The sequence below is a fragment of the Vipera ursinii genome (assembly GCF_947247035.1).
Source record: "Vipera ursinii genome assembly, chromosome: 1".
In the NCBI taxonomy this organism is placed as follows: Eukaryota; Metazoa; Chordata; class Lepidosauria; order Squamata; family Viperidae; genus Vipera; species Vipera ursinii.
In genome coordinates this window covers 28916198-28936301 of record NC_139512.1, presented here as the reverse complement: position 1 = coordinate 28936301, position 20104 = coordinate 28916198, and the positions used below count along the sequence as shown (strand labels likewise).

The 20104-nt window shown below is 39.7% G+C and overlaps 1 protein-coding gene across 13 annotated transcripts in view; it reads right to left on the bottom strand.

Annotated features, from left to right (window-relative positions):
* The window catches only part of SYNE2 (spectrin repeat containing nuclear envelope protein 2), a 244648-nt gene extending 239713 nt beyond the window's left edge, over positions 1-4935 (bottom strand). For all 13 annotated transcript variants that reach the window (XM_083350942.1, XM_083350953.1, XM_083350943.1 and 10 more), the window contains exon 1: positions 4752-4935. The gene's annotated coding sequence lies outside the window, so the exon portion shown is untranslated. The remainder of the gene's footprint in view (positions 1-4751) is intronic.
* Between the last annotated feature and the right edge of the window lie 15169 nt (positions 4936-20104).

Below are 20104 nucleotides of genomic sequence, written 5' to 3'. Positions count from 1 at the left end.
AGTATTTCATTCTTTTGCTTTTCTTTTTCTCTGGCATTACTGCCATCATTGCTAAGTATGCATCCTGATGACGAGTGGCATGCACAACTCATCTCATAACTCCACATCAATATTTTCAATAAGCTAAATGGCAGAAATCAATGGCTGAAGCTCTTCATGATGGCGAAATAATCTTGTTATTCAATGCAAAATTATGTTTAATGTCTTCCGTGCCTATTGCACCAAGGTTTGTGGTCAAGTGGTATAGCTTTAACCACAGTTTTGAATCATGGTTTGTTGTACAGTTGCTTGGGATAATCACAGCTTCACATGCTATTCAAACTGAGTGGAGAGGTAAGATACAGAAGTGGGAATGAGTGCAATCTGATCCTACAAACGTAGCCCACTTGCATTTCCTATAGAAGATACAAAGTTCTTCAAAATAAATATGGGATGGGGAAAAATTAGCTGTCCTCCACCCTAAGCAGATCAGCCCATATCATGTCACCATATTCTGGCTAATTACGCTTTTAATAACAATGCCAGTTACTCAGTTACCCAAGGATGGCTGGTATATCAGATGAAAAGGAAATCAAAATAGGCTATAGAAATTTAAGTGCTGGGCTATTTTGATCATTCTTAGCTTCAGCCACAAAAAAGCATGTTGAACAAATGCACTGAGGTTTACAAAGTTTGATTATAGAGTACAGTTATATTTAGGTTAAAAGCTTAATGATGTACAGTTGACAGTCTTTTCATCTTCTACCTTTAATTGCACATCAATATGAAGGATTTCCCTATCACATAATTGCTATGCCCAAAACACTTCCTCTGCTAAATTTCTGCATGTCAGGTTGCTCTCAAAGACACAGAAGCAGGGAATGTAAAAATCCAGACTTTGGCATTTAAGTGTTACTTTCATAATTCAAATTAGAAGAGAGAATTTAGGATTTGCCTCAAAAAAAAGCTAAATCATCATCTTTACACAGGCTCTATTCTCCCCGAACTCTCCAGGTATACCCGTTTAGTTCAACACAAGTCTAGGTAAATAGTCCAGTTCCAACATTCACTATTCAGGCAGGACATTTACACCTAAAATGTGAGGGTAAAAGGAGGTAATGCCAATCAAGTAACTTCCTGACAGTTAGAACAATTAACCAGTGGAACAACCTGCCTCCAGAGGTGGTGAATGCTCCAACACTGGAAGTTTTTAAGAAGAGACTGGACAGCCATTTGTCTGAAATGGTATAGGGTTTCCTGCCTGAGCAGGGGGTTGGACTAGATGACCTCCAAGGTCCCTTCCAACTACTACTACTAGTCCTTCGAGAGAAGGGCGGTATAGAAATTAAATTATTATTATTATTATTATTATTATTATTATTATTATTATTATTATTTCTTATTATTAATTATTATTATTATTATTATTATTATTAATTTTGTCAATCTTATGAATACAAAATCTGAGTAGGTCAGGCAAGGTGGTGGAGGATGAACATTAGCAAGCTTTGTCCCCTTCAACTTTGAAAGATAAAGCAACAGCTAGTGGGGGGAAAAAACATTTTAAGGTCATTAGCTCATCTTTTTCCAAGTGTTCTCTGTTTTTTGAATAGTTGCCCTATAGTTGCAATATGCTGCATTTGAAAATCTGTTCAGAATCCAATCCATAAACACTGTACAGCTTTCCAGATTATGGTTTCGAAATCAGAAATGAGCTGTAGGTTTGGGTAAGTCCTGCCCACTTCTACCAGTATGGTTTCATGTTACATATTTTATTTATTTTATTTTATTTTATTAGATTTATATACTGCCCCTCTCCAAGGACTCGGGGCGGTGTACAGGGCAATTAAAACGCTAACAACACACAAGGTATAAAAATTAAAATAAGATTAAATCAATAGCCCTAAGTAATAAATACATTCTAAAATTTAAAATTTTAACTCTAAAATCCAATCCCTCAGCCCAGGCCGGCCAAACTGGCCTTCTACAATAGTAGAAGGATAATAGTAATACATCCCTACTATATGGGTAAATATTTTTAGACATAAGACAGGGCTATGGGAATTTGATGTTCAGCATAGAATGATGGCATGAGGGGAAAAAAAACCTGTCTTTTTGTCTATGTACTAAAGACAAATTGTAGAGAAAATCAGTAGTATTGTCTCTACAATTCACAACCTACAATTACAAGTTCTGGTTTGAGGGAAACCCAAGTTAGCTCTAATTGTCATCAGTCCAATGTAGACTTAATATAAGCAACAGATAAAGGTGAATATGAAAAGAGGAGGAATATTCTAGTTCCTCAAAGTAATGAGAAGGAGGTGATACAAGAAATTCACAAGGACTTTCAACCCTACAATTGCTATACTTCACAACCTCCTTCTCTGAATAGTAGCTTTCAGTTCACTTCCAACTCACATGGCCTTATAGAATAATTAGTTGTTTCATCGCTTGACATTTTAGCAACATCACAAGCAGATGAGAATGCTTCACAGTATTAAGGCCAATTGATTTCAAGAGATTTACTCCAAGTATGACTAAATACAAGATTCCATCTACTTTCTTCAGTATTTCTTACCACAGCTGTTTATGAGAGAGGGAGGAATAAGGTTGAAGGAGAGAAGCATTTATAGCACTCAGGGTGTAGGTAAGTTTCAACTAGAAACAAACATGAATTACTTACTACCTATGGTTTCACATGCTCCATCATTAACAATTGTTAATAAAAGTACTTACAAAGTACTCTCAAGATTTCTACTGAACCAGTTCTGGTATCTGATTTTGATGCTTGGAAAAAGTAAAGGCAATTTTAAGAAAGACTGACAGAAGACAAGACGGTTTGACATTAATACCAGCGACATAATAGGAATTAAGTCAAAGAAGCAGTTACTGACAGACAGTTCTGGCAAAATGATGTCAATGGGATCATGAAGAATTGGAAGCAATGAACAACAAAATTAACTTTTGATTTGTTCTGGGTTATTATCGTCATATAATTTTATTTCTGTAAAATATCTTGAAAGGGCATTTGTTGTAATTTATAATGTGATTTGTAGTCACAGCTTCAGAGAAATAGTATTCTTGGTTGACAAGTACTCCTTCCAGTCCTTGCACTAAAGTATGTTTGCACTACCATGTTTTTCATTGGCTATATTTCATTCATCTTAATCCAGTTTGCATTATTTCCTCACAAAAATTAAATCTAATGTGACACTGCCTTAAACAATTAAAGATCACCCATCCCATTCACTCATAAGTTACATTTCTTGAAATATTTGATGAAAAGATTGCCTCTTTTCCCCAAGACCATATTTTTGGTCCCCAAATATTTTACATGCTATACCATCTTGACTGATTTCTAATCTGCATAAATCTAAACTATGTCATATTTCTTAAATTCCACCTTGTAGCAAGTAGTGAACTAATCTGTATCTGCCTTTAAGTCAAACTTTCATCGTCTGCTACTTTGTACAGTATTTTTTGCTATGAATAATGCATATTACATGTAGCTGATTTTATCTGAATTTTGTAAACAGCCAAGAAACAGTAGCCTGCCTTGCATTATACAATAGATATCTATTAATAAACATTAATGAAATTAGCTTGTGTTTTCATTTCTCTTTGATCATTCCAAAACAAAACAAATTAAAAATACTTTTTCGTCTCCTCCACCGCTACTGCCCCCACCTTGTAAAGCAGTAGAAACCTGGGCCCTCATACAGTCCCCGAATTCATAGCTGACTGTCCCTAACAACTATATTTTTATGGGGTTTTTTTCCCAGTCTCAAAAATGACACAGAATTCTTTGTTGTTTCTACCGGTAGCTACCACGGTCCAAAACTACATTGGTTTCTTTTAACCCAGAAGAACAGTAAAGAGGCAAGCGTGCTCAGCAGAGTTGCCCGGCGTTGCGTTATCGGAGCTGAGGAGCGGGTTAAATAAAAGGTTGCGGGGGGAAAAAAGAGAGAGAGAGAGAAAGTGGAGTTAACACCTTCCGAGAGAACAAAGGCGGCTTCAGACAACAAAGGCCGCCAGGTAAAGCAACCAGCCAATAAAATGCAGGCGCGAGGAAATCGCCCGGCAGAGTGACGGTCAGGAAGGGAGGGAGGGAGGGAGAGGAATGGAGAGAAAGGGAAGGGCTCAGCCTAAAAAAGGCGGGTCGCTCCTTGGACCCGATCCATGGCATCCCAAGTCCCAGCCAGGCGGAGGAAGGGAAAGGCACGCGGCGGGAGGAATCGATTTCTTCCTCCCCTTGTCCCTGGAGCAAATGGCTCCTTTCTTTTTCAACCGAATCTTTCCCGCCCAGGCATGTTGGGCTCCGCTCTCGGGAGTGTTTACAGCAGAGGCTCTTTTGCTACCCGGGGCGCGCGCGCCTGCGTGTGCACACACACACACACACGCACACACCCCATAATGGGAAAAGACTGGATGCTTTCTAGCCACCTTCTCATTCAGGGATGCTTCAGCAAACTAACTACTAATAATAACCCGACCAGCAACCATCGTAAAACCCCTTTATTGCTCCTTCGCTCGAGCGGTTCTTTCTCCGCGCTCCAGAAACTTGGGCGCGCCAGACCTCCCCGTTGCCCGAACGGCGGGCAATCGACGCGGGAAGAGCATTCCGCAGCTGCAACCGGCGCTTCCTCGCCTCAGAAGCCCCCCCCCCCGAGGTTGCTCCCTGGCGAAGCTACGGATGGGCATCCACGCGCGCGGGGGGCGGGGGCGGCTCTCTTTGACTCTCCCCCGGAGAAAACGCGAAGAGAAAGACTCACTTTTCGGCGCGCGCCGCGATCCGAGATCCGCCGGGGGAGACGCTCCAGATAAGCTGGGGCGGGAGCGGGGGGGGGGGTGGAGGTGGATGATGGGTTGGGAAGGGGAGGGAGCCAGGAAAAGACGGAGAGAGGGAAAGGGCTCTGGGCGGCCCCGGTTGGCTCCGTCTCCTTCCTCGCAGGACGGGACTTTGCTCTTCGACGCTCTCGCCGTTCCCTCGGGAGCGCAAACTCCGCCCCAAAGCAGCCTTTGCACCAGGGGGGGTCTTCAAACTTGGCCCTTTTAGGACTTGTGGACTTCAACTCCCAGAATTCCTCAGCCAGCAAAGCTGGCTGAGGAATTCTGGGAGTTGAAGTCCACAAGTCCTAAAAGGGCCAAGTTTGAAGACCCCCCCTGCTTTGCACGGTCGGACCTCTCAAGCTCCGGCGCTACCGCGACCTCTTCGGATGTCGGAAGCGGAGATTGTGGCTCCCCGCCTCGCCCTCCCTCTCCTTGGCCGACGGCCCGCTAGGCCGCCCCCCGGGAGAGGAGGAATAAGGAGGAGGATCTTCTCCCTCTCAGCCTAGCTAGCGCCAGTTCCTTTTCCACCGCCCCCTTTGGCCAGGCAAACAAACAAACAGCACGTGGCTGGGAACGGGGAAGGCTGGCCGGGGGAGAAGCGAAGGGCACCTGCTGTCTCCGGAGGAGAAGAGGGGGCCCGGGGACTGCTCGGTTCCCAGGCAAAGGAGAACTGAGTTATGTGGGGGCTACTTAAGTTTACAGCAGACCGGGAAGGAAAATGGCGCGAGCGCTGAACTTTCCTCAAAAGTCAGAGGCGGTGCGGGAGAGGACTAGCCGGGCTGGAGTTTAAACCGGGTCGTTCTGCTTCTCATCAAGTGGTAAAAAAAAAAACAAACCCAGGAGTAAAATTTTTGCAAACGAGGAGTTGTGATAATTACGGATGTAGAAATTGACTTGGGCTCGACCTGCATCCTCAATTCACTTCGGAGAATTCATTCTGTTAAGAGCTCATTCAGTCGAATCAGGGTGGTTCCGTTCAGTTGAGTTTAAAAATCATGTGAGTGCGCACAAATCCGTATCTTTTCATGGAATCGGTTCCGAAGCGTCCTCCAAGCTTTGCTGAATGCTTTGCAAATTAACTTCACTCAGATAAATGCAGACAAATGCCATGGCTGCCGGAGACAACTGCCAACCAGCTAGAACTATAAACCACTTTAATCCAGAATTCCCACCTGGTTTATTTTGAAAGACAGTAATGGGCATGCTCACAAAATGGTTGCCTTGGGGTGTTGATCAGTCACAAAATGGTACAGTCTGTAACACTCCACCCATGTAAGAGGGCTGTTGATGAAGTGATGGTTTTGGAGTGTGTGTGTTTACATTTAACAAGGCTTTTCCATTTTATTTTATTTATTTATTGCTGTTTTTTGCTTCATTTCAGGCAATCCCTTCCAGTTCTGGACTGTTGAGTACATATTGCAATTGGGGTAAATGGGTTTTCTACGCATTTCTCCTATTCAAGGGTTTGGCTTAGAAATACAAAGTCAGTATATTCCCTTGAAGCTGAAAAGAAAAAAAATACTGAATTTTGATCAATCAGAGACATTCTTAGGACTGTAAAGTGAGAGATTACAAATTATGGCTGTTCTGTAATTTTCCTAGAATAGTTGGTTGATTGCTTTAAAATATTTATCTGCTCTTTTCACAATAATGACAATAAAATGCAACATTTAAACAATACATTAAGAGATCATCATTTTAAAATAGCAAGCAAGTATAATTTAAGGATTATATAAGAATATACTTGCAGATATGAATGTGACTATTTTCTATGATAATTATCTAATAATTGTCTCTGATTGTTATGTTTTCCCTTTTGGTTTAAGATTCAAGTAAAAACAGTGAGCTGCAAGTCAGCTGACACGCCAAGCTCTGAACTCCTGAATGAAAGGCTGGTTATAAATCTTTTATTTTTTCTATTCTTTTTGTATCTTTGAGTCTGTTGACTCCTGGAGACTGCCTGAATTAGTCTCTGAAGTTTATTTGAAACATTTTTGAATGTGGTTTGCCATTGCTTTCTTCCTGGAGCCAAGATATAGTGACTGGCCCAAGATCACCCAGTTAATTTGATGCCTATGGCTTAAGGTCTCCCAGTTTGTAAACTGGTACCTTAATCACCACACCAGACTGACTGTCATAGACTCTGTAGGCATTTTTAGGAAATTAAACATAATTGGCAGTGGCAGCCCAGCATTTTGTTAGTAATCTGTCAACCTGTACAGAAAACAGAGACCACAGGATCAATGACTTGGAAAGGGCTCGAGTGCAAGCTTTGATAATGCTGGGAGCTGAACAGGAAATGAGGAACCTCATCACTGGTTTGCTCATTAGTAAATTGGATGCTTTGTGGTTGTCACGTCTTTATTATAGGGTTGTTTTTTTCCAGGAGTGCTTCCTAATGTGCCTATCAGTCACAAAATATTGCTTGCCTCTGTTCTAAATCAACCAAGCAGAGGAGAAGGCACCTGGGGGACATCAGCATGCTGCCTTCTTAATGAAGTTAGATGACTGTGGTTTCTTACACATAAAGATAAGTCATTTCAGAGCATGGAATCGTCATAGAGGAGGCCTGCTTTTAAATATCACAATTCTGACTTGTCTTCATGTGGGTTTTATTACAGGCAGGCTATTAGTCAAGAGATTTCTAGACTTATCAGTAATTCTGTCGTCCACCTTGAATCTAAATATACACTGAACCAGTGTCAGTGGCATAATGTTGAGTCTGAAGGATCCAATATAAAAACAGTGCAGTGGTCAAGTATGGTGTATATCAGGGGTCTTCAAACTTGGCCCTTTTATGACTTGTGGACTTCAACTCCCAGAATTCCTCAGCCAGCAAAGCTGGCTGAGGAATTCTGGGAGTTGAAGTCCACAAGTCATAAAAGGGCCAAGTTTGAAGACCCCTGGTGTATATAGAAAAATTGATCAGAATGGGAGTGGAGTGGAACAGAACAGAACAGAACTGAAGAAGCTTCTTGGATAAGAAGTGAAACGCCTTCAAAGAAAAACAAGTCCACTTGCCTCTTGAAAAAGCACTTTCAGGACAATGGAATAGAATAAAAACTTTTAAATGTACACTAATCAGCATGCATTAAAATGAAATTGCATTGCATTCAAATCAAAAAATACCATTATGCATGTATCCACATACACATATGACACACAGAAACATCACAGTCTAGTTCAAATGTATACGAATTTACAAATCCTGCGAATTTACAAGATGGCATAAGGAACAAAACTTCCAGAATCTAGTAGTTCTGCTATAAATCTCTTTATACATCTTACTTTTAAAAGTAGCTTATATAAAGAATAATATACATGATAGCAATGCTCTTAGCAGGATCAATCTTAAGAGTGGGTGATTAGGCTACTGCTTAAGATTCTAGATGTGGAAAGTGTTGAATTTTGGAGGAACAGGTAGTCCTTGCTTAATGAAAGTAATTGGAAACAAAATTTCCATTGCTGAGCAATGCGTTATAAAGTGTGATGTCATGGCAATTCCAGTAGTCCCTGTTGTCTTTAAACCACAATTGTTGATCATTAAGCAAGGACCTGATCACAATTTCCTGCTGCCTTCCCACAACCAAACTCAGTAGGAAAGCCAGCAGGCAGGCAAGTATATAAGTGACTGTGAGCGATTTCAGGCTCAAGAGCTGAATGCTGGCAGGTAGGGGATAGTACACAGGTGTCCATAGTGATACACAAGAATGATTTATGGCACAGGGTATAGCTGTTGCCAAATGGGTGAATCTTACCTGATGGTTGTAGTGAAAACTTCAGGCAGTTCATCTTTACTTATGAATTGTAGAGCCAGTTATGAATTAGCATGATGCTTGCTTTCATTTTTAACAGAAAAAGGAAACGCATGGGTACATATGTAACAAATATGGTTTACGTCTTGGCAATAATCTGATCAGTTTTGTCCATATCAAAAGTTAACCCAGCATGTAAAGAATATATTGAAATTATGAAATGAATGACAAATGCAACAGAAGATCAAACAGTAAATATGTACAGTTGCAAGAAAAAGTATGTGAACCCTTTGGGATTACGTGGAGTTTTGCATGAATTGGCCATAAAATGCGCTCTAAACGTCATGTAAGTCACAACAATAGAAAAACACAGTCTGCTTAAAATAATACTACACAAACATTAGCTGTTGTCATGTTTTAATTGAACATAAGATGGAAACATTCACAGTGCAGGGTGGAAAAAGTATGTGAACCTTTGGACTTAATAACTGGTTGACCTTCCTTTGGCAGCAATAACCTCAACCAAACGTTTCCTGTAGTTGCAGATCAGACCTGCACAATGATCTGGAGTAATTTTGGACCACTCCTCTTCACAAAACTGTTTCAGTGTAGCAATATTCTTGGGATGTCTGGTGTGAATCGCTCTCTTAAGGTCATGCCACAGCATTTCAATCGGGTTGAGGTCAGGACTCTGACTGGGCCACTCCAGAAGGCGTATTCTGTTCTGTTGAAGCCATTGTTTTGTTGAATTACTTGTATACTTTGGGTCATTGTCCTGTTGCATCACCCATCCTCTGCGGAGCTTCAGTTGGTGGACAGATGGTCGTACATTTTCCTGAAAAATGTCCTGATAAACTCTGGAATTCATTTTCCCATCAATGACAACAATCCGTCCAGGCCCTGAGGCAGCAAAGCAGCCCCAAACCATGATGCTCCGTCCGCCATGTTTTACAGTGGGGATGAGGTTTTGATGTTGGTGTGCTGTGCCTTTTTTTCTCCACACATAGTGTTGTGTGTTTTTCCCAAACAACTCAATTTTGGTTTCATCTGTCCACAGAAGAAACCAAAGAATTTTTTCTGAGATTCATTAAGCAGTATAAATTGGGCCTGATGACTTCATTAGTCCTTACCAACTCTGTGTTTCTACTATATCCAATCTAGAAGGATTGAAGAAAGATGTTTGACTAAAAAATTCTTAGAAGTAGTCAGCCACAATTACTACTTACTCCCAAAGGGAAAGTTTACATGGATTCAATGAAATTTTGAGCAAGTTCTGAATTTCTCAGATTCTGTACCTCAGTACCAATAATGTGTGAATGTAATGTGCTCAATCAGCTTGTTTTTACTTTTTACTTTTATTAGAAGCTATACTATATCTTCATTTGATATACTAGGTGTAATGTATTGGGCCTGTTTTACCTGAACTGTACCTCATGGGTTTTGAATGCTGTTGAGATTGCTTAATTAGGGAATTGGGTAATGGTCGCCAGCTCCTCAGACAGGCAGTCTCCAGGACCACCATTGGTTGGCTCTAGAGCGGCAATAGGCTCCTTCAAACCTATTGGCCGCCACCTAGTGGCCAGAGTATAAATAGCTGTGTAGAAGCCTTGGTTAACAGGAAAAGTTCCGTTCCTGTATTCAATAAAGTATGTTGCTGCCTGAACTCTCTTGCCTCGTCTCCTGCTTGCTGCAAAGAACCCAGTACACAATACTATACCCTTTCTTAAACAGGGATGACCTAGTTACAGTTGTTCACATGGCTGTTTCATATTTAATTACTATATAATAATGTATTCCATGTGGAATTGTTCTTATGCTAGATCCAGAAACTGCAGTTGGTACAAAATGTGACAACCCCATTGCTGGGTGAGACATCTAGCCATACACGTTTATTATTTATTCATTAAATACATATGTCTGCCTATTTATCAGTCAAATGCTGGGTGATAAACAGAATAAAATATCCATTTTTTCTCATCTCTTCATGCATTCCACACTTTTCTACATAATTGTTTCTGCTTCCACAAATCTGACTAACCACCCCAAAAATGTTACAATTTGGGGTATGGTTGGTTAGAACTTGAGTCTCACCTTGGCAGTCACCCATCCTTATATTGTCACTTTGAGGGAAAGCAAACCACTCCCGGGAGGCTATGTATCTACTGGAAAATTCTGCTGACTTCTGACTTTACCATTTTTGATCATCCTCTTACTTTGTGATTTAGCTGTAATAAAAAACACATTACAACATTAGGAAAAAAACCTCCAACATTGCAGACAGTGAGGTTTTCATAGTGCATCAAGCCTTGATTTGCTTAATTATGATTTATTAATTAAACCTCAATTGTCTAGTCTTACTCAACACCTTAAGCCAAAATTAAACTGCATTATCTCTTAACTGAAAATACTTAAATCTTTCTGTGAAAAGTTATCAGTCTTTTATTCTAATAAAATGCATTGAGCGGCTCCTTGATTGGCAGAACTTCAACTGAAATTCCATTTTGGTTCGGTATCAAATATCAGTGGTGGAAAAGATTTCAGGTCAAAAGAGCCTGTAGTGCAAAAAGTATGTCAGAGAGAAAAAATGTATTAACTATGAATTTGGATTAATTTTAGCCTTGAACTGGAATATTCCATTTGTGCAATACATACCCATTTGTGAAAAAATCTCTCTTGAATTCTATAATTCTGACTTCAAAATAAATTTTTATAGAATTGCACTGCTAGCTGTTCAGTACATTATATCAATTCATGACTTTTGTTCCTGGAAAAGAACAAGCAGATGGCAATGTTTTGTTCTTTGGCAAGTGATTTTTTTTTTCATTCAAGGACTCTTCGTTGACCCTTGTTCTCAAAGACAACCAGTTTCCTACGCATCTGCATTCTTGATGCATTTCCAGGTTCTGCAGCTGTTACATTAACATGGGAATAAAACTGCTGCTGAAAATTCTTGAATTAATTTTACTTTCTGGTGCTGTGAAAAGGATCTTTGCAATTTGCAGCTATCTGGCAATGACAACACAAATAGCAGAGCCAGGAAATGCTGCTGCTATTTGTAAGCAGCATGATGTAGGGCTATCTCCTGCCCCTAGTCCTTAGTAGGATCCAAACAATGCCAATGGCTAGTAATATTCTGGGCAAGTTTAAGGATATGGTAGTGGCAGAAGCTATTAAGTATGTATGGTTGCTTCATGGGATGGAGTTTTCAAATTCTTATCCATGAGATTTCAACCACTCAATAGAATAAAACAGGCAATTGTAATCCTTACAATATTAGTTTACTATCTTAAAACTTACATGAAGGTTATTTCAAATCCTATGAATTGATCTGAAATCTTAGTTGCTTCTTCAATTTGTCCCCAGCTTTTCTTTCTCCTTTTCTTTTTTTCTTTCCCCCATTTTATGTTCTTCACTAATTCTTTTCTTCTCCACATACTTGTTTCTGTCTTGCCTACTGCACTGATTCATAGTATTTCACATAAATGAGCCCTAGTAGACTGTTCCACTGGGGTTTTATATGGTTGCCTCCTAATTTATTTGCCTCCTTAACTTTCACCCTTCCTCTGCTGCTGCTCATAGGTCTGGTAGCGTGGATTTTCTTTCCATATCATTTCCTTTTACAAAAGATAGGAAGCCAAGTAAAGAGGCACAGCAAGAGAAAATTGTTTTGTTCTTAAGAGACCAGCAAATATATTTAGACACAGCTGCTCCATGCAACCTAGACACAGCACTGATAATTTTAGGAAGAGGCTCGTTGTCTATATCACAGGAAAGTCTCTGCAAAGCTGTTCAAAACATTTATGCTATGTGGTCATGCTACCAAAAGGAGATTCTAAGGATGGCATCGTGTTTTTTTAAATTTCATTTTAAAATGCATTATTATTTACATTTCATTTTTCAGTATTGTAATTGTCCATTTGAATGTTGGTGCTTTTTGATAAAAACTGGAAAAGGCATACTTTAAAAAGGGGAGATGTGTGGTTATAATTTCTCCAACTAAAAAGAAAAAAGATGCATAATTAGCTCTAACGAGGTTTTAAGTGAAGAAGCTGACAAGAAAATGCAATTCTCCAAGGGAAAATATAGATATGCTATAAGCAAGGATACAGAACTGGTAGATATACTGTAAGCAGGAGGCACCGGTCTCTGGGTGATCCCTGGCCCACAGATTGTCATCCCAAATATGTGGGCCACAAGCGATTGAGGTTCTGATTCCAGGAACTAATCACCTTCAGCTCAATGTTACTGAAAATACCATCTCAGTGAATCATACCAGGAAAGATATAACAACTGTTTGTAGAAATGTTATTTTATCATTTTCTACTTTTAAATTATAAGCTGTATAAACTCTTGTGGGTCAGGTGGCTTCTAAATTGTAAAAATAAAATTAAGTAAATTTTCACATCATTAACAGGGTACTTGGCTCTAGTAAACATGTCACTAGCAAGGCAACCAACAAACTTTATATTAAGCATCAATATTCAATTAGAGGGTGTAGAGTAGGGGTGTCGAACTGGTAGCCCACAGGCCATATGTATCACATGCAGGCCACACCCACCCCAGCTCCGGAAAGGCAAAAAAGTCACGATACATCATGGAACATCACGTGACATGATCGGGTTTGACAATAGTTGTAGATTTTTATTAAGTAATTTAGGTTGCCATGCCTTGGCAGTCAGAGCGGTATTTTATTAAAAGGGAAATGGCTTAGTTCTGTCCTGAGGTTTTGATTAAGGCTAACTGTGTACAATTCCACAACCCAGAATGAAATAAAAATCCAGGCAATAATACATTTTAAAAATACAATAAAAATCAAAGGAATAAGAAAAGTAATCATCCACCTCTCTTGGTTCGGTGTTCAGAATAAACCTGCTTCTATCTTAGACTTCTCTTCTCGTGGGACTGTACTTTTGAATATAAGGCATCAATCAAAAAGGAATGGTATTTTCAATACAGAGTGCTGTTGGTGATGATCAGCATTTGTAAATGTCCCATCTCAGCCGGATGTCATTCTTCATTTGTTAGACATTTATATAGCCAGTCCTCTCATTAAGACATGGCAGGTTTGCTTTGCATCTTTGGGCAGATGCTCTGGAGGGAAATTAGGTTCCCCCAGGCCAGGGACTAGCTCTGGTACATAAGAGTTCCAAAAAGGGCTGCACATCTGAAAGAAGACCCTGCCAATATGTATCTAGGGCATGAGCATTTTTTAAAAGGTTTTATTAGCAACATGCTCAGTGATGGATACAGCAGCAGGACGAAGAAGAGTGGCTAATTTTTTTTTTATTAAAGAGTTTTAACATACAATTTTTCCTTTAAGAATCCCCCCTCCACCTCCCTTCTCCCTCCCCCCCTACCTCTCGCCCCTCCCCCCCTCCCCCCCGACTTCCCAGAGCTAAATACAAGGTATATATAAAAAAACAATCATAAACAACCATATACTAACAACCATAAACTGTAAAATACATCACTCTCTAGCTTATATAGGATACATATATATATATATTAAATATATATAGAAAAACAAAAATAGAAAAAGAAGAAAAGAAAGAAGACTTATTCAAATGCTACATGAAACTTCTTAACCCTATACTTGTTCTGGATAAACTCAATCCATTTTCTCCATTCCATAATATAGCATTCTTGCGAGTGATCTTTCAAATAGGCCGAAATCTTCGCCATCTCAGCCAGGTCGGAAACCTTTAAAGTCCACTCTTCTATAGTCGGCAGTTCCTCTTTCTTCCAGTACTGGCCTATCAAAAGTCTCGCTGCCGTAATTAAATTCAACATCAACTTAGTGTCCACAACTGTAGCATCTGTAGTTATTCCCAACAAAAAAAGTTGCGGACAAAACTTTATCCTCTGTTTAAAAATCTTCTGCATATTCCACCAGACTTTTATCCAAAAAGCCTTAACCTTTTTACAAGTCCACCATATGTGAAAATATGTTGCGTCTTCATCACCGCACCTCCAACATTTAGGCTGATAATTCGGATACATACTTGCAAGCTTTTTAGGATCTAAATGCCATCTATAAAACATTTTGTAAAAATTCTCTCTTAAATTTTGAGCTTGTGTAAATTTTACATTCCTCACCCAAATCTTTTCCCACGTGTCCATTGTAATAACTTCCTGGATGTTTTGGGCCCATTTTATCATACAATCCTTAACAAGCTCTGTTTCTGAGTCAATCTCTATCAACGCAAGATATATCCGTTTAATATGTGCTGGTCCCTGATTTCTGATTTGCTTTATCAAATTTTCATCAGTCATTGTAAAACCATTTTTCTGGTCTTCTTTCCACCTGGCCCATAACTGAGTATATTGAAACCAATTTTGAACAACCTTCTCTTCTCGCAAGAGGCTATATGATTTCAAACACCAAACATTTCTTTCCAAGCTTAGGATCTCCTTGTACGTAGTCACATCATGTTTGAAGCCAGCATGTATATTTTCTATTGCGTGTTTTGGAATTGCCCACAATGGTATCTTACAATCTAACTTATGTCTATACTTCTTCCAAACTCTCAACAATGCCTGTCTTAAAATATGCACTCTAAACACATTGTCTACCTTCTTGTCATACAACAAATATGCATGCCAGCCAAACAACAAATCGTGGCCCTCAAGATTTAATAATCTCTCTTGTGTCAAATTAATCCAATCACTTATTCCTACTAATGCAGCAGCTTCATAATATAGTTTAAAATTAGGCATTTTTAATGAGGAAAGAAAGAAGAAGAAAGCAGATTCTAGGACTTCAAAAGAGAAGCAGGAAGCATAGCCACTTGTAAATTACCCTTGAGGTCTTGCAAATGAGATCTGTCCAAACTGTAATGTAGGCTCTGAGTAAGCACAGATATTGCCCTTCTCTACTTCGGGGTTAAGAGAATATTGGGCATTGCTAAGCAGAGCTTTGGAGAGATCTACAGAAATCTTTACAGGCTGGACTGAGACATTGCAGACTTTGCCGTTGGGCTACTTTGCTTATAAATAAGTGAAAACAAAATATGTGCCAAAGCGTTAAGTTCCCTAACTAAGGGAACTAAGATGTTCCTGGTTGTCTTCTTGAACAGGCTTAATCACAAGAAATACAGACTCCACAGTAGGTAAAAGTAGGATATAAAAGAAATAATATAGACAGGGCTTTTTTTCTCATAGAACGCTCAGAATGGAGTTCCGGCACCTTTTTTGGATGGAACCTTGTAGGGTAGGCAAGGCAGGTTGTATGACATGTGGGAATTCCGGCACCTTTTTCTTTTACAAAAAAAGCACTGAATATAGATACTGTCAAGGTAAAGGAAATACCAGTTACCAGCTTGCAGAAGACATCTTTTCCCAAAAGGCTAAGAGGGGAGAGGAACTTGGGAGAAAAGTGTGAGGCTCACTTCTCTGACAGAAAGAGAAAGAGACAGGCATGAAATAGATTGATTAGAAATTTCTACAATATGTACTAAAGAGGAAAAGAAATGGATATCCTGGAAATCAATGATTGGATAGTGAAAAGGGAAGCTAATATGCTTAAAGGGCAGTTCATAGTTTTCCTGGGTATTTTGAATTCTTACAATATGTACTAAAGAGGGGAAAAAAGGAATACCCTAGGAATCGATGACTGGACACTGAAAAAAGGAGCTTCTGTGCTTAAAAGGCAGCCTACAGTTTTCATGTATTTTACGCTGCACAAAGGAATCCGTAGAGGGAAAAGAGAAGAGACATGCTAAGATGCAATTACTTACATTTGTTCTGTTCCAGGGCTGCTCATCCATGCTTGAAATTAATTGATGTCTTTGGGACAACCTCATTTCCAGTGCCCAATATTCTCACAGGAATGACAGCCCCCTAGAAGGAATGCAAGAAAATATCAATTTTGATTTTGTTATTCATTTTCCCAGTAGCTTTCTCCCATTTCCTTGGTAAGAATTAAAAGAGTGGAGACCTTGGAGCTGATTAAATCTGAGTGCATCAGCTGGGTTTCTATTCCCCCCCCCTTTTACACAGATATTTTGGAGATTGAGTACTGGGGTTACTATTTCAGCAATATTCTTTCCTTCCCTATAAAGAGTTACTGATTGGAGATGATGCTCTATTTTGGGTTGGAGCTTTTCTACAAAAGAGGCTTACATGGAGGTGACCAGTTTGATTTATATTGGAGAGACCAAGTATGGCAGAACCATAGTTTTTAGAAGGACCATAAAATCTCAGCATCTTCTTCTCCTTTTTTATATTTGCATCTTCTTGTAAAGTCGCGTGCTTCACATAGAGACGGACACAGAGCTGGGGTAACAATGAGTTTATTCAGAACAGAACGAACTGGGGAAACAGGGGAACCTGGCATCTATTTGTCTATTTGGCATCCAATCAGTTCAAACCTGGGCTTCCCGCCAGTGCAGGTGACCAATGGGTTCAAATCCTGGCTTCCCGCCAGGCTGACCATGCCTGGGGCTGTCAACAGCTTAAGTCGTTAGGCTTATCCTGCGTGAGCAGTTATCGCCCGGAGCTGTCCAGCCCCTCTGCTGATCTGCACCATCAGCCTCCTGCTGTGCTGTCCTTTGTGTATGCTGGGGAGGCATACACTGCACTTCTGGCAATCTATTTTAATCAGACAGTTAAGATATTGTTTATACAATTGCTCCTTTTGCTCAACTAATTTCTTATTAAAATTGTGGAGGCTGATGACAATGGATTCCTGCCAGTATACAGCAGCTTCTATTTCCACACGTTAGGGGCCTACTTTGCATTGCTGTGCATTTAGATTTGTTAATTTCTCCATATTCCATATCCTATTCTATGAAAACTGGGCACCTCATCCCAAAAAGAGCTTATATCCTGCAATGATACCTTTAACACCATCAAAAAAGCAACATCTGTCTATCCTAGGTCCTTGGGAAGAACTTGATAGATAGATAAAAATGCCAGATCCAGTCTAAACAACTGGATGACTGGGCAAACAAATGTAATTTATTAATGACTCTGGGTGGTTCACAGCTATCAAAGAAATTTCAATAAAATCAATAAAAAAGAAAGATAGGAGCCAATCTTTCCTTCCAAATTACTGCCAGCAATCTCTCTTTAGTCAGAGCCATTTAAGACAGCTGTAACATACAGCATAATAATAAGTGTGCACAAAACCCTTTAAAATATCCTCATTTTCTCCATTTTCTTTGTCCCAGGATTTTGTTTATCTATTGGTCCAAAGGTTAGTAGAAATCAGAATAGACAAAAGATCTCAGGGGCAATTGAAAAGGAGGACAAATAGACAAGGAGGAGAAACTATTTAACTTTCTTGGCATCCATGACAAAAATTACAGTGAAAAACTGCAAAAGAAAAAAAGAAAGAAAATGTGTTTAAACATACATGCATATGACTTTACTTTCCCTAGCATCAGAAAAGACTGTTTTTTCAATCACAGGAATGTTCTAGAGCTGGTTAGGAGGCCAAAGCCTTCAGCATGTAACTGGTTAAGGTCTTGTCCATTTTGGGCAGGAGCCCAAGTTGGTTGGTGGGTGCTAATCAACTAATTAAGATCATAGAGCAGAGCTTGTTAATTTGTGATTAGTGCTTATTGGGGAAGTACTGTATCATGGAGAAAAGCTGCTGCAGAAAAGATACCTTCTTAGATGTTCAAAAAGCTGGACAGTATTTGAATTTCTGCCTATGTCTGCTGGAAAGAAGACATGAGGGCAAAAAAGAGGATACATACTGCTTTTGCTGGATGTCTGCTAATCCAGTGTAACCCCAATTGGAGCTAGACTTCTGCCTTAAGGCTTCTATCAACCTGGGTGGGATTTCCCAGATGCTAGCATACCAACCTTTCAGTATTGCAAGCATGGGCCCTGATATCCTTCTCAATATTAGAAGTCCAGAAATACAAACTTCTGATAAAATACTTGTGGCTCAGGATTGAACTGTAGGCTCCTTGATGCTCTCTGAACTTGGTTGTTTTCTTGCAGACATTTTATTACCCAATTAAATAATATTATCAGTGCACTAATGACATGTCTGCAGGAAAACAACCAAACTCAGAGCACGCCAAGGCCCCAAGATACAAGCTTCTTTAGACTGTAGACACCAGAATGCAAGGAGCCATTCAGAGAAGCCTGCAAAATGCTTCTGAAAGTGGGGGGGAGGGGTCCTTCATCTCTTCTGGTGACAGGAAGGACAAGCTTTTGCCTGAGATTGATGGTGTAATGAGCCAATCTCAGTGGGACTTCCACCTTGTTAATTAAAAAATATTGAAAGCACCAGGCACACAGCTGAGGATAAGGGCAGTAGTCAGGCTAGTGAGGCTGGCAAACTGAGGAAACAACAAACATTTATATTTCTGGAAATGATTTTATTGTTATTACAGTAATATAACAGAAACCCTGTCAAAGCACTACTCCTGCTAAGTTTATATCTAGCATAATTAAGGTGGAGCTGTTCTGAGTCTCTTTATCATGCTTCCAATCTTCCCTAAACTTAAGGTGTATCTCTGCAATGTTCCTGTTTCTTCTTCTTTGTTAGAGGAGTGTTGCCTATTCCTGCCAGCTTGGTGTTGTCTGCAGATTTGATGAATTCCCCATCTATCCCCTCATCCAAATCATTGATGAAGGTGTTGAACAGAGCCCTGGGGCACCCCACTACACACTTCCTTCCATGGAGATGCAGTTCCACTGAGGACAACATGCTGAGTATGGTCGGTTAGCCAGCTACAAATCCATCTGGTGGTGATGCTGTCTAACCCACATTTTTCTATCTTATCAAGTAGTAGATTGTGGTCTACTTTATCAAATGCCTTACTGAAGTCAAAGTAAATTATATCCACAGCATTCCTCTGATCCACTAATTTTGTCACCTGCTTAAACAATGCAATAAGATTTGTCTGGCATGATCTGTTTTTGACAAACCCATGTTGGCTTTTGGTAATGACTTTGTTTGCCTCTAGGTGTTCGCTGATTCATTGCTTGATTATCTTTTCCGGAATCTTCCTAGGTATTGAGGTCAGGCTGATAGGTCTGTAGTTTCCTGGATCCATTTTTTCCCCTTTTTTGAAGATGAGAACTTCATCAGCTCTTTTCCAGTCCTCTGGTAGTTCCTCAGTGCTCCAGGATCTTTGAAAGATATAGTTCAGTGGTTCTGAGATCACATCTGCCAGTTCCTTCAGAACCTTGGGGTATACTCCATCTGGTCCTGGTGATCTGAAGTCATTTAGGATGGACAGGTGCTCACTTACCATTTTGTTGCCTATTTTAACTTGTGTTTCTAATCTGTTTCTTACAGTGCTGTTTTTGGTAGGTTGGATTGTTTTTTGCCTTTGTGTAAAGACGGATAAAAAAAAGTAAGTAGTTCTGCTTTCTCCTGTTGCTTGTCACCTTCTTGCCACTTTCTCTTATTAATGAACCAACTGTTTCCTTAACTTTTTTTGTTTTTTACATGTTGAAAGAAGGTTTTTTTTGTTATTTACTTTTTTCACAAGTCTTAGTTCATTTTGAGCCTTAGCTTTCCTCACTTCATCTTTGCAGGCTTGGGCTATATGTTGATATTCTGCCTTAGTTATGTG